This window comes from Sminthopsis crassicaudata, chromosome 6 (genome assembly GCF_048593235.1).
Source record: "Sminthopsis crassicaudata isolate SCR6 chromosome 6, ASM4859323v1, whole genome shotgun sequence".
NCBI classification, from domain to species: Eukaryota; Metazoa; Chordata; class Mammalia; order Dasyuromorphia; family Dasyuridae; genus Sminthopsis; species Sminthopsis crassicaudata.
The window spans coordinates 198332317-198345157 of NC_133622.1; positions in this window are offsets into that span (position 1 = coordinate 198332317).

The window sequence follows — 12841 nt, forward strand, 5'->3', positions numbered from 1 at the left end:
GGCTTGTTTTCTTATAAATTAGCATCAATTCTCTCTATATCTTGGAAGTGAGGCCTTTCTCAGAACCTTTAACTGTAAAAATGTTTTCCCAATTGGTTACTTCCCTTCTAATCTTCCTGGCATTAGTTTTCCCCCCCTGTGATAACTTTTTAATTTGATGTAACCTAAATTTTCTATTTTGTGATCAATAATGATCTCTAGGTCTCCTTTGGTCACATAATCCTTCCTCCTCCACAAGTCTGAGATGTAAACTATCCTATGTTCCTCTAATTTATTTATGACCTCGTTCTTTATGCCTAAATCATGGACCCATTTTGATCTTAAGTGTGGGTCCATGCCTAGTTTCTCCCATACTAATTTCCAGTTTTTCCAGCAGTTTTTGTCAAATAATGAATTCTTATGCCAAAAGTTGGGATCTCTGGGTTTGTCAAACACTAGATTGCTATTTTTATTCACTATCTTGCCCTGTGAACCTATGCTACTCCACTGAACAACTAGTCTATTTCTTAAGCAATACCAAATGGTTTTGGTGACTGTTGCTTTATAATATAGTTCTATATCAGGTACAGCTAGACAGCTAGGCCACCTTCCTTTTTTTTTTCATTACTTACCTTGAAATTCTTGAACTTCTGTTGTTCCATATGAATTCTGTTGTTATTTTTTCTAGGTCTTTAAAAAAGTTCCTTGGGAGTCAGATTGGTATAGCACTGAATAAATAGATTAGTTTAGGGAGTATTGTCATCTTCATTATATTCTCTCGGCCTATCCAAAAGCATTGAACGTCTTTCTAATTATTTAAATCTGACTTCATTTTTCTGGCAAGTGTTTCGTAATTTTGCTCCTGACTTTCCTTTGTTAGATATATTCCCAAATATTTTGTACTATCGACAGTTATTTTGAATGGAATTTCTCTTTGTGTCTCTTGCTGTTGGATTGTGTTGCTAATGTACAAAAATGCTGAGGATTTCTGTGGATTTATTTTGTATCCTGCAATTTTGCTAAAGTTCTGAATTGTTTATAATAGCTTTTTTAGCAGAGTCTTTGGGGTTCTCTAAGTATACCATAATGTCATCTGCAAAGATTGATAGTTTTATTTCCTCATTTCCTACTCTTAATTTTTGAATCTCTTTCTCGGCTCTTTTTGCCGAGGCTAGCGTTTGTAGTACTATATTGAATAGTAATGGTGATAGTGGGAAACCTTGTTTCACTCCTTATCTTACAGGGAAAAGTTCCTAAGATATTTGCTGACGGTTTTAAATATAGGTTCCTTATCATTTTAAGGAATAGTTCATTTATTCCTATACTCTCAAGTCTTTTTTTGTAGGAATGGATGTTGGATTTGATCAAATGCTTTTTCTGCATCTATTGAGAAGATCATATGGTTTTTAGTAATTTGATTATTAATATGGACAATTATACTAATAGTTTTCCCAATATTAAACCAACCCAGCACTGCTGGTATAAATCCTGCTTGATCGTAGTGTATTATCCTGGGGATGATTCTCTGAAGTCTTTTTGCTAATATCTTATTTAAGATTTTAGCATCAATATTCAAGAAGGAAAATGGTCTTTAGTTTTCTTTCTCTGTTTACAATCTACCTGGTTTTAGGTATCAGTACCATGTCTGGGGCATAAAAGGAATTTGGTAGGCCTCCTTCAATTCATTTTTTTTTCAAATAGTTTATATAGTATTAGAGTTAGTTGTTCTTTAAATGTTTGGTAGAATTCATATGTCAATCCATCTCTTCCTGAGGATTTTTTCTTAGGGTGTTGGTTGATAAATTGTTCTATTTCTTTTTCCGAAATGGGACTATTTAGACTTCTTACTTCTTCCTCTGTTAATCTGCGCAAGTTATATTTCCTCCACAAGTCTGAGAGATAAACTATCCTTTGTTCCTCTAATTTATTTATGATCTCATTCTTTATTCCTAACTCATGGACCCATTTTGATCTTTTCTCCCTATTTGCTGTTAAGTGTGGGTCCATGCCTAGTTTCTACCATAATAATTTCCAGTTTTCCCAGCAGTTTCTGTCAAATAATGAATACGTATTCCAAAATCTGGGATCTTTGGGTTTGTCAAAAACTAGATTGCTATTTTTATTCAATATCTTGCCCTGTGAAGCTAACCTATTCCACTGATCAACTAGTCTATTTATTAGCCAACACCCAATGGTTTTGGTGACTGCTGCTTTATAATATACTTTAGATCAGGTACAGCTAGGCTACCTTCATTTGATTATTTTTTTTTTCTCATTACTTCCCTTGCAATTCTCAACCTTTTGTTCTTTCCTATGAATGTTGTTGTTATTTTTTCTAGGTCATTAAAATAGTTTCTGATTGGTGTAGCACTAAATAAATAGATTAATTTAGAGAGTATTGTCATCTTGATAATATTCGCTCTGCTTATCCAAGAGCACTGAATGTCTTTCCAATTATTTAAATCTGACTTCATTTTTGTGGCAAGTGTTTTGTAATTTTTCTCATATAACCTGACTATTCTTTGGTAGATGGATTCCCAAATACTTTATACTCTCAACATTTGTTTGGAATGGAATTTCTCTTTGTATCTCTTGCTGTTGGATTGTGTTGGTAATATGTAAAAATGCTGAGGATTTAGGTGGATTTATTTTGTATCTTGAAACTTTGCTAAAGTTCTGAATTAATTCTAATAGCTTTTTAGCAGAGTCTTAGGGGTTCTCTAAGTATACCATCATGTCATCTGCAAAGAGTGATAGTTTGATTTCCTCATTAGCTACTCTAATTCCTGGAATCTCTCTGGGCTCTTATTGCCCAGGCTAGCATTTCTAATACAATATGGAATAGTAATGGTGATAGTGAGCAACCGTTGTTTCACTCCTTATCTTACTGGGAAAGGTTCCAGTGTATCACCATTACATATGATGTTTACTGACAGTTTTAAATATATAATCATGATTTTAAGGAATAGTCCATTTATTCCTGTACTCTCAAAGGTTTGTAGTAGGAATGGATGTTGGATTTTATGAAATGCTTTTTCTTCATCTATTGAGATGATCATATGGTTTTTGTTAATTTGGTTATTGATATAGTTGATTATACAAAGAGTGTTCCTAATATTGAACCAGCCCTGCATTCCTGGTATAAATCCCACTTGGCCATAGTTTATCATCCTGGGGAGGGTTTTCTGTAGTCTTTTGGATAATATTTTATTTAAGATTTTAGCATCATTAGGGAGATTGGTCTATAATTTTGTTTCTCTGTTTTCAGCCTACCTGGTTTAGGTATCAGTACCATGTCTGTGTCATAAAAGGAATTTGGTAGGACTCCTTCAATCCCTATTTTTCCAAATAGTTTCTATAACATTGGAGTTGTTTTTTAAATTTTTGGTAGAATTCACATGTAAATCCATCTGGTGCTGGGGATTATTTTTTCTTAGGGAGTTGGTTAATAGCTTCTTCTATTGCTTTTTCTGAAATGGGACTATTCAGACTATTTCCTTCTTCCTCTGTTAGTCTGGGCAAGCTTATTTTTGAAGGTATTCTTCCACTTCATTTAAGTTATCGAATTTATTGCCGTAAAGTTGGGCAAAGTAGCTCCTAACTATTGTTCTAATTTCCTCTTCATTAGGGGTGAGTTCTCCCTTTTCATTTTTAAGACTAACAATTTTTGTTTCAAATACAGACAACTACAGGCACACAGTAGTAGACAGAGTCTAAAGTCGAGTCCTGACTTCTTTTAATCATCTTTTCTTTCTTAACTTTTTTGGATCATGGACTTTTTTGACTTACTGCTGAATGCCTCTTCTAGGAATAGACGTTTTTAAATGCTTAAAACAAAGGAACAGGATAACGAGGGAATCACGATTACTGAAATACTGTTTTAAAATGTTTTTTTCTCAATAGTATTTTATTTTTTCCAAATACAGGTAAAGACAGTTTTCGACATTCATTATTAAAATTAGTTTTGAAAATAAACGTGATATATCCCAGGTTGAGAACCTGTGCACTAGGAACTTGGAATTTTCCCCCTCTCTCCACTCCTGGAAATGTCTCCATTCTTTATGAGGACACTCTGTTCCAAGCTGAAGTTGCTCTGAATTCCTTGGGAAACTGAAGGAGGAATAGACCTGGCTGAGTCTCCCCAGGCCTACTCCTTGGTTACTTGAACTGTGGTTCTGTGAGGAACCCATACAGAACTATCAGCCTCCACCTTGGAGCTGGTGAAGAACCAGTTCTATTTCTGTGGGCAATGCCAGAGGCACTTGTTGCTTCTCTGTTGCCAATTACTTCTTTAAAAGCCTGGGTGTATTTATTAATACAGACAGAATAATTTCTCATAGATCCACCGAATGCACTCCCTGGGATGTAAGGCACACACAGACAAACAAAGGGAGGCCTTGCATCCCACAGCACCAAGCTCTAATCCCTCTTAGTCTGCAAACTCAAAAATTCCATTACTCAGGACAATCATGAAGCATAGAAGAATGGTCAATAATTGTAGGGAGTCACTCTGGCACCCTTTAAGGAGGGTATCTGCAAACAGCTTAGAGCCCCTTCCTCAACCTGGAAGGCTCTAAATCTTACCCATGCTCACTGATCAGAGAAGGAGCTCCCCGGCTGCCGGGATACTAGCATGGGAAGGCGCTGAGTGCTTTTCCTTCATTGTGCATTGCTTACCAGGAGATGTAGCCGCTCCAGTGTTCATGGCACACTCTTGGGCTTCACGGGGCAGAGACAGGTTACTGAGGGGAGGGGTAAGTTGGAGGTCTGAGCCAGTGAGGCAATGGTAATGTTCTTGGGTTTTAGTCACCAAGCATTCATCAAATGCCCAGTGCAGCAGACAGATCCCAGGCCTGAAGCCAGATGTGGCCTCAGGCTCACTGGCCTTGTCACCAAGGGAGAGGGGGCCCAGCTAGCTCATTTTTGATAGGGGGAAAAAAAGAATACCTCCACTTCCAGGTTTGAGAGGAGGATCCAATTGGGATACATGCAAAGTTTAGCAGACATCCTGGCCTGTTCCTAGCCTTGGATTTAAATTGGTTGGATTTATTCAGGGAACTCGGCTGCTTGACGATTGGAACACATCGTTTTATTTCATTGAAAAGGGTCTTTACCCTACAATTTCTCAAAGCAAATGCTTCTGTTTAATGTGAGCTTCAATCTCTTCCCCCAGTTGTTGCAACATTAGATTTATTGGTGTATTAAGCAGATGTTGTTCTCAGGGCATGTTGCTCGTGACCTCTTCCAGACTTACTATCCTATGGATCTAACATGATAACCTTGGCCTAAGATTGGATGTGTCTTGTACAGACAACCCTGGCCTAATTAACAAAAGGATCCAAGATCTGCAGTGTTCAAATTGTCCAAGATGAAAGGTACCTGATGAAGAGGTCCGGGGACATAAACTTGGCCCTAGGCTCCATCCCAAGAGCAATATGTGGGCTTAGCTCCCTTTCCCGCTGGCTGCTTCTACTCATGTCCCCAGATTCTGGTCCCTGTGTCTTTTGTGACTGTATCATTCTTTGGTAGTCCACCTCATCCATCAGGCCTTAGACTACTCAATAAGCAAAGCACAATTAAACAAGGAGCAAACATATATTACATATACTTACTAGGGGTCAGATATTACACTAGACCCTGGAGACATAAAGATAAAAACAAAATGGTCTTGCCCTCAAAGTTTATATATTATTGCGGAAAATGATGTCAACAAAAAAAAAGTAGGAAGAAAATCATTGCATAAGCAAGATAATTGCATAAATATTTTCATATACATTGTATTTATCCTATATTTTCACATATATAACATGTAATGACTGGTCATTTAGGGAAGGAGGTGGAAGGAAGGAGGGGGAATGTTGGAACATGAGGTTTCGCAAGGCTCAGTGTTGTAAACTTGCCCCTTCATATGTTTTCTACATAAAGAGGTTTCCTAAAAAATATTGTTAAAAGAAAACTTCCGCATAAAGCCTGAGCACAATCCTCATCAGATGAGCAGTTGACTTGCTTACCTTGGCCATGGAGACCTCATTGTGTCATGCCCATTGTGACACGCCTGAGAACACCCAAGGTTTTCTGACTTAAAGGTGATGTTCTCTCCCCAACCACCCAGTTGGATCCTGACAGCAAAGGAAGTAGTACGTGAATAGAAGAATGGATGAGTGGACTAATAGACTGATAGACTAGATACATAGATTATTGGTGATGGATGGATGGGATAGAGAAGATAAACAAATAGATTGAATAGATACACTTAATGCATAGTTAAAAAGATAATGATGGATAGATAAGTGAAAAGATAGATTTATAGTAGAAAAGTTTATAGGTAGAAAAGTGATTTATAGGTAGAAAAGAAATTTTTAGATTAAAAAAAGGGATTTAGAAGTAGAAAAGAGATTTATAGGCAGAAGAGAATGAATAGCTGGATTAAAATATACATACACCCCCCCCCCAAAATATTGCAGTTTGTGGATGGTTTTTCCAGTATATGAAATGGACACATATCTTTCACTTATGCTGTAACATTTTACCTTTTCAGGCAACCTATAAGCCAATACTGAAGCAAAGGATATACTGAAGTCAGAGTGACCAGATTCTGGCGATATTGCTACGATCTACTTAAAATGGGATTTAGATTGTTGTTGGGGAGTTTTGATCTACACTTTGGAGTTTATTGCACTGGTGGGGGGAAGGGAAGAGATGATGTTTCTGAGTTTGATTGTTGGGGAGTTTTGATATCTATACTTTGGAGTTTATTGTACTGGTGGGCAGAAGGGGAGAGATGATGTTTCTGAGTTTGATGTGGTTTTAAAAATAAAAAAAGGTTTTTTTTTTTTTTTTCTGTTTCCAAAAGTGTCAAGTTGTCATTCTTTCAGCTCCCACATGATTAGTGATATTTCCCAGTTTCTTCTGTACTATCTGGTGATTACATTTGCCAGCTCGTTAATCCTAAAGAAATACTTCTTGGCAAACTTATTGGGTAAACTACCTTTTTCCCTTATTTCCAGCTAGCCCATACTGCTGATGGGTAAAGCTATGGGCTAAGCTGGCTATCCTATCTGGGTTTGGGAATAAGAGAGGCAGGCAGATTTGTTCTTCTTTGAGATTGTGAAAAAACTGTAAGTAGGACCTTTGCCATCAGAGGCTGGGGACCATCTGAAAGTCTGGGAACAAAGAGGTAGTGAGGGTTAACAAGCAGCAGGGCTGTTGTGTTCTAGCCAGAGAAGTTCCAGAGAAGCTCGGAACTGGCCCTGCTGAAGTCTTTTGGATCTTCCTGGAGGAGCAGAGCAGCCATTCTCCACCAGGAGGGCAATTCAGAATGACAAGGGACTGGCTTAGAGATTTGCATCCAGGTGCTTCCCCTCAGCTCTAGGGGAAGGCTGAGCCAGAAAATAATTGGTGTCCCCACAGGCTTGTGCTAGAGCCCCCCATTCCCCCTTAGAAGTTTCTTCTGCCTGACTTGTGCTCATTATAATCTATATGACTGAAATGTCAAACTTTGGTTTCTGAAAATCTAACCTTTCTTCAGAAGCTGGGAACCTAAATCCCCTGGATGAAGAAGGGGGATAGTAAGAGTGCTAGAAAAGCAAATGGGTGCTCTGGAGACGGCAAGATTGGAGATGGGAAAACCCCATCTGATTTGATTCCATAGATAGTGGCAAACGTCAGGTTAGCCACAAAAGATGTTTGCACTGATTGATAAAGCTGGAACAATACCTCTTGGGAATTGATGTACAGGCTCTGGCAAGAAAATGAAACCAAACTAACTCCCAAGCAGGATGCAGCCTTAATTGGCTGAAGGGCCCCAGAAGACCCTGGACAAGCCAGTCAAGCCGGCTTCCAGAGCTAGTCCTTAGCTTGGCCTTGGGAATCCTCCCAGGGGGTGGAAGAGGAGGAGGTCTGGATTGCTCTCTGACAGCACCTTCTCATCCTCCATCTTGGGCTTTCCACTTCTGGGCTTGGGCTTGGAGGGTCTCATCTACAGAAAACCACCTTCTTGAGGGCAAGAACTGTTGGAGTTTTTCCTTGGTAGCTCTGCCATTTTTCCACTTCGAATCACTTCCGATTTACCAATATTTATTAAGGAAACAAGCATTTATTAAACTCTTTTGTACTAAGCACTGTGCTAAGCACTTTACACATATTCTCTCCTTAACATCACTGGGAGGTAGGTGCTAACTGAGGCAACAGGTCAGCAAAATAGAGGCGAGATTGAAACAGATCTTGTCTTGTACAGACAACCCTGGCCTAATTAACAAGGGGATTCTAGATCTGCAGCGTTCAATGGGGTGTTTTCCAAATTCTACATGATGAAAGGTACCTGATGAAGCGGTCTGGGGCCTTAACCGTGGCCCTAGCTCCTTCTGCTTTCCAGCCAAACCCTAGGCTCCATCCCAAGAGCAATATGTGGGCTTGGCTCCCTTTCCCGCTGGCGCTTCTATTCATGTCCCCAGTTTCTGGTCCCTGTGTCTTTTGTGACCATATCATTCATCTGGTAGCTCACCTCATCCATCTTCCTTAGACTACTCAATCAGCAAAGCTCAATTAAACAAGGAGCAAACATACATTACATACTTACTAGGGGTCATATATTTCACTAGACCCTGGAGACATAAAGGTAAAAACAAAATGGTCTTGCCCGCAAAGTTTATATTCTATTGGGGAAAATGATGTCAACAAAAAGAACTAGGAAGAAAATCTATGCATAAGCAAGATAATTGTACAAATATTTTTACATACATTGGATTAAGCATATATTTTCACATATTTAACATGTAATTACCTGTCATCTAGGGGAAGAGGTGGAAGGAAAGAGGGGAAAAGTTGGAAGAGAAGGTTTTGCAAAGGTCAGTGTTAAAAACTTACCCCTTCATATGTTTTGTAAATAAAAAGCTTTCCTCAAATAATTTTTTAAAAGAAAAAACTCCATAATACCATGTAGCGTGTTGTCGTCTCCAGAAGCTGCTGGATCACTCTCTGGGAAGAGATCTGCTGTGTCTACTCACATCTCTCAGACAGATTCTTCTTCCTGTAGTGAACTGTTGTCTCCAGGTAGTTGCTGTTAACTCTTGTCCAGAGAAGTGACTCCCCTTCCTGCAGAGAGCTGCATCAAGCCAGACTTAGTGCAGAGTCTTCTCCTTGAATCCTGGCTCTGAATCTCTTCCAGCTCTCATCCTTCTCCAGGCAGACTGACTTTCCAGGCCCACTGTTGCCTCTTTTATCCTCCCAGAGAAAGGGCGTGGCATAATGCAAGGGCTTCTGGGAAGAACCACTTTAGCCAATGAGCTTGCTCCTTCTATCAAGGCATCCTGAGTTCTCACCTTGTAATTGTCTAGACAACCTGAATTCTCACCTTGTCACTGTCCAGACAACGTGAGTTCTCACCTAGTAATCCTAATATCTCCCCCTTTCTTTTGATTTAGAACATAGGACAGTCATGACCTTGAAACCTAAAGCCATCAATATGGGAAGTATTACAGATAATTACATAAATTACATAAGCACATAGTAACATAGTAACATAACACATGCTAGAAGTATATAACATAATCAAATAATCATAAATTGAAAATTTATAAATGTCCATAAATCCATTGTCCATTAGTCTCATCTTGTGTGAGGAAGTCCAATGATTCCTGCTGGTTTTAAACTTCTTTAACAGTCTTTTTATTAGCCATGCTCTTTCGGTGTAAGATGTTTCTTAGATCTTCTCCTTTATTTTGAGGTCTTTCTCTTTTTCTGTCTCTCTCTGATGGACAAGGCGAATATGACTCGTTGGCACCCATCTGATTCCTTCTCCTGCTGAAGAAATACAAGCAAACCCTCTCCCCCAGGCAGTTAACCTACCTGGTCCCTTCCATTCACCACTTTCTGGATCTCTCCACATCACCTGGCGATTATCTAAGGACAGTGGAGCTGCTCGCACTGGACACTGCCCTTCTGGTGGGTTATAAAACCTGTCTGCCGCAGCCAGTGCATCTTTGTCAAAAATTAGAAAATTAATGGTATAGAGAACTAAATTTAGAAGTTCTCTAGGGTTACCTGTGGCTCCCCCTTTCTTTTGTTTTTGGAGGAGTGTCTTAATATCTCTGTTTCTTCTCTCTACTCTTGCCTGCCCTTGAGGATTAAAGGGTATGCCCGTGGTATGTAAAATCTTATACTGTGCACAAAAGTGTGTAAAATGTTTGGACGTATATGCAGGTCCATTGTCTGTTTTTATTGCTTGTGGCACACCCATAATTGCAAATGCTTGTATAAGGAATTCAGTGACCACTCGGGCTGTCTCTTTTGCTGCTGGCACTGCAAATGTGAATCCTGAAAAGGTGTCTACCACGACATGGATAAAAGATAGACGACCAAAAGATTTATAATGGGTCACATCCATTTGCCAGATTTCATTGGGTCTCAAACCACGAGGATTCTTCACTGGAGGGAGTGTAGGAGCATGGCAAGGAAGACAAGCTGTACAGCTTTTTACTATGCTCCTAGCTTCCTCTCTTGTGATTCCAAATTGTAAACGTAAAGCTCGAGCAGCCTGATGATATTTAGAATGAGATTCTTGTGCTTCCTGAAATAAAGGACTACTGGCTAACATCGTTAGAAGGCTATCTGCCTTTGAATTTCCAACAAAAATGGGACCTGGAAGTCCACTATGTGAGTGGACATGCAAGATATAAATCTTGCCTGGATGTTTTCTCACTTGCTCTTGAAGTTCCTTAAAGAGCTGATAAATATTAGAGGCTGCAAATTTTATTTGGGCTGTGGCAATTCTTTGTACTACACCTACAGAATAAGCTGAATCAGTAATTATATTTACGTCTCCTGGGTAATAAGTAAGAGCTAGCATGATAGCAAATAATTCATTCTGTTGAGTGGATTGAAAAGGAGTCCTGATTACTCTCTTTATGGTTAAATCATGAGAGTATACAGCACAAATATTTTCTTTGGAGGCGTCTGTAAAGATTGTTGGTCCTTTAAGAGGAACCTTGGAAACCTTTTCTTCAAAGATCCATCGCCAATTATGTAGTAGCCGGGTAATCTTTAATGGAGATCCATGTGCAAAATTTGGAGCGGTGGCCAATAAAATTTGCCATTCTGGGATGGTCTCACAGCATACATTAATTTGTGCGTTAGTATAGAATGTGTATATTTTTTCAGGACTTATTCCAGATAATTGTGTTACTCTCTTAATAGCCTTTAATAAAATCCTAGCCACAAGCACTGGGTAAGGTGTAAGGCTTTGTTCTGGTTGTGCTGGGAGGTTCATCCACTCAATCACTCTGTCTCCTTGATGAAGGACTGCTGTGGGTGCCTCTTTTGTAGCAAAAACTGATATTTCCAAGGGTTTTTGAGTGACTCTTTCAACCACATTTTGTGCTTCTTTTGTAAGCTGGCGTGGTGAATTTAAAGCACTGTCTCCCCTTAAAATGTCATATAGAGGTTGTAGTTGATTGGTAGTTAAGCCTAACACTGGACGCATCCATTGGATATCTCCTATTGATTTTTGAAAGTCATTTAAGGTGTTCAACTTCTCTGTTCTTAAAGAAAGCTTTTGTACTGTGAGTGTCTTAGGATATACTTGATATCCTAAATATTGAAAAGGAGCCTGTCTTTGAATTTTTTCTGTAGCTATATGCAGTTTGTAGTACTTTAATGTTTCCATGGTCCTTTGTAGACATGCTTCTAACATTTGTTCCTCAGGTGCACATCCCAAAATATCATCCATATAATGTAACAATATTACTTTTGGAAAGGCTTTTCTTACTGGAGCAAGAGCAGCAGCAACATACATTTGGCACATAGTAGGGCTGTTTTTCATTCCCTGTGGCAAAACTGTCCATTCATATCTTTTATAAGGCTCGGCCAAATTAACACTAGGCACTGAAAAAGCACATCTTTTCATACCCTCCTTATCTAGAGGGATAGAATAGAAACAATCCTTAATGTCTATAACCCATAGAGGCCATTCTCTTGGCAACTGAGTAGGAGATGGAAGTCCAGGCTGAAGAGTTCCCATAGTTTCCATCTGTTCATTTACTCTTCTTAGATCAGTTAACATCCTCCATTTTCCAGATTTCTTTTTCACCACAAATACTGGGGAATTCCAAGGACTTAGAGAAGGCCGCAAGTGTCCTTGGTCAAGTTGTTCTTGCACTATGTCTAATAAGGCCTGAATTTTATCACTTCTTAAGGGCCACTGTTCTACCCACACTGGTGAATCAGTCTTCCACTGAATAGGAACTGGTGAAAGTGCAGGTAGGCCTTCAACAGCAGCCCTGCCTAAAAAGCTGAAGTGCTTATTTGTAATCCTATCTGCTGTAAAATGTCTCTTCCCCACAGATTGATGGGGATTTTTTCAACCACAAAAGGAGTAAAAGCTCCTGTTTCTCCTTCAAATACCTATCTCAAAGGCCTAGCACTAACTTCTGGGGCTATTGATCCTCCCACCCCAGACATATAGCAGACATGTCTGCTTTAATCTTTGGCCAGTGACCGGGCCAATTGGCACCTCTAATAACTGTACGATCTGCACCCGTGTCTACCGATCCTTCAAATGGTATTCCGTTTATATAAATAGTAAGCATAGGTCGGTCAGCTGTCACAGCTGCTGTCCAATATATTCCTGGATTTTGTTCATTGGAGTCAAAATCTAGGCGACTATCACGAGGTTGCTTATTAGGGGTACGTAACAATATGCCTGATGCTACTACTTCTCCTGGTTGATAAATCACACGTTGTCTGCCTGTGTTAGTGACTGGGATATTAGATACACGTTCTCCAGTTTCCCACATCAGTGTATGGATGGACACTGTTTTGTAGGCACTCTCAGAAGGTGAAATGGTCAAGCCTACTGTGCCTGGAG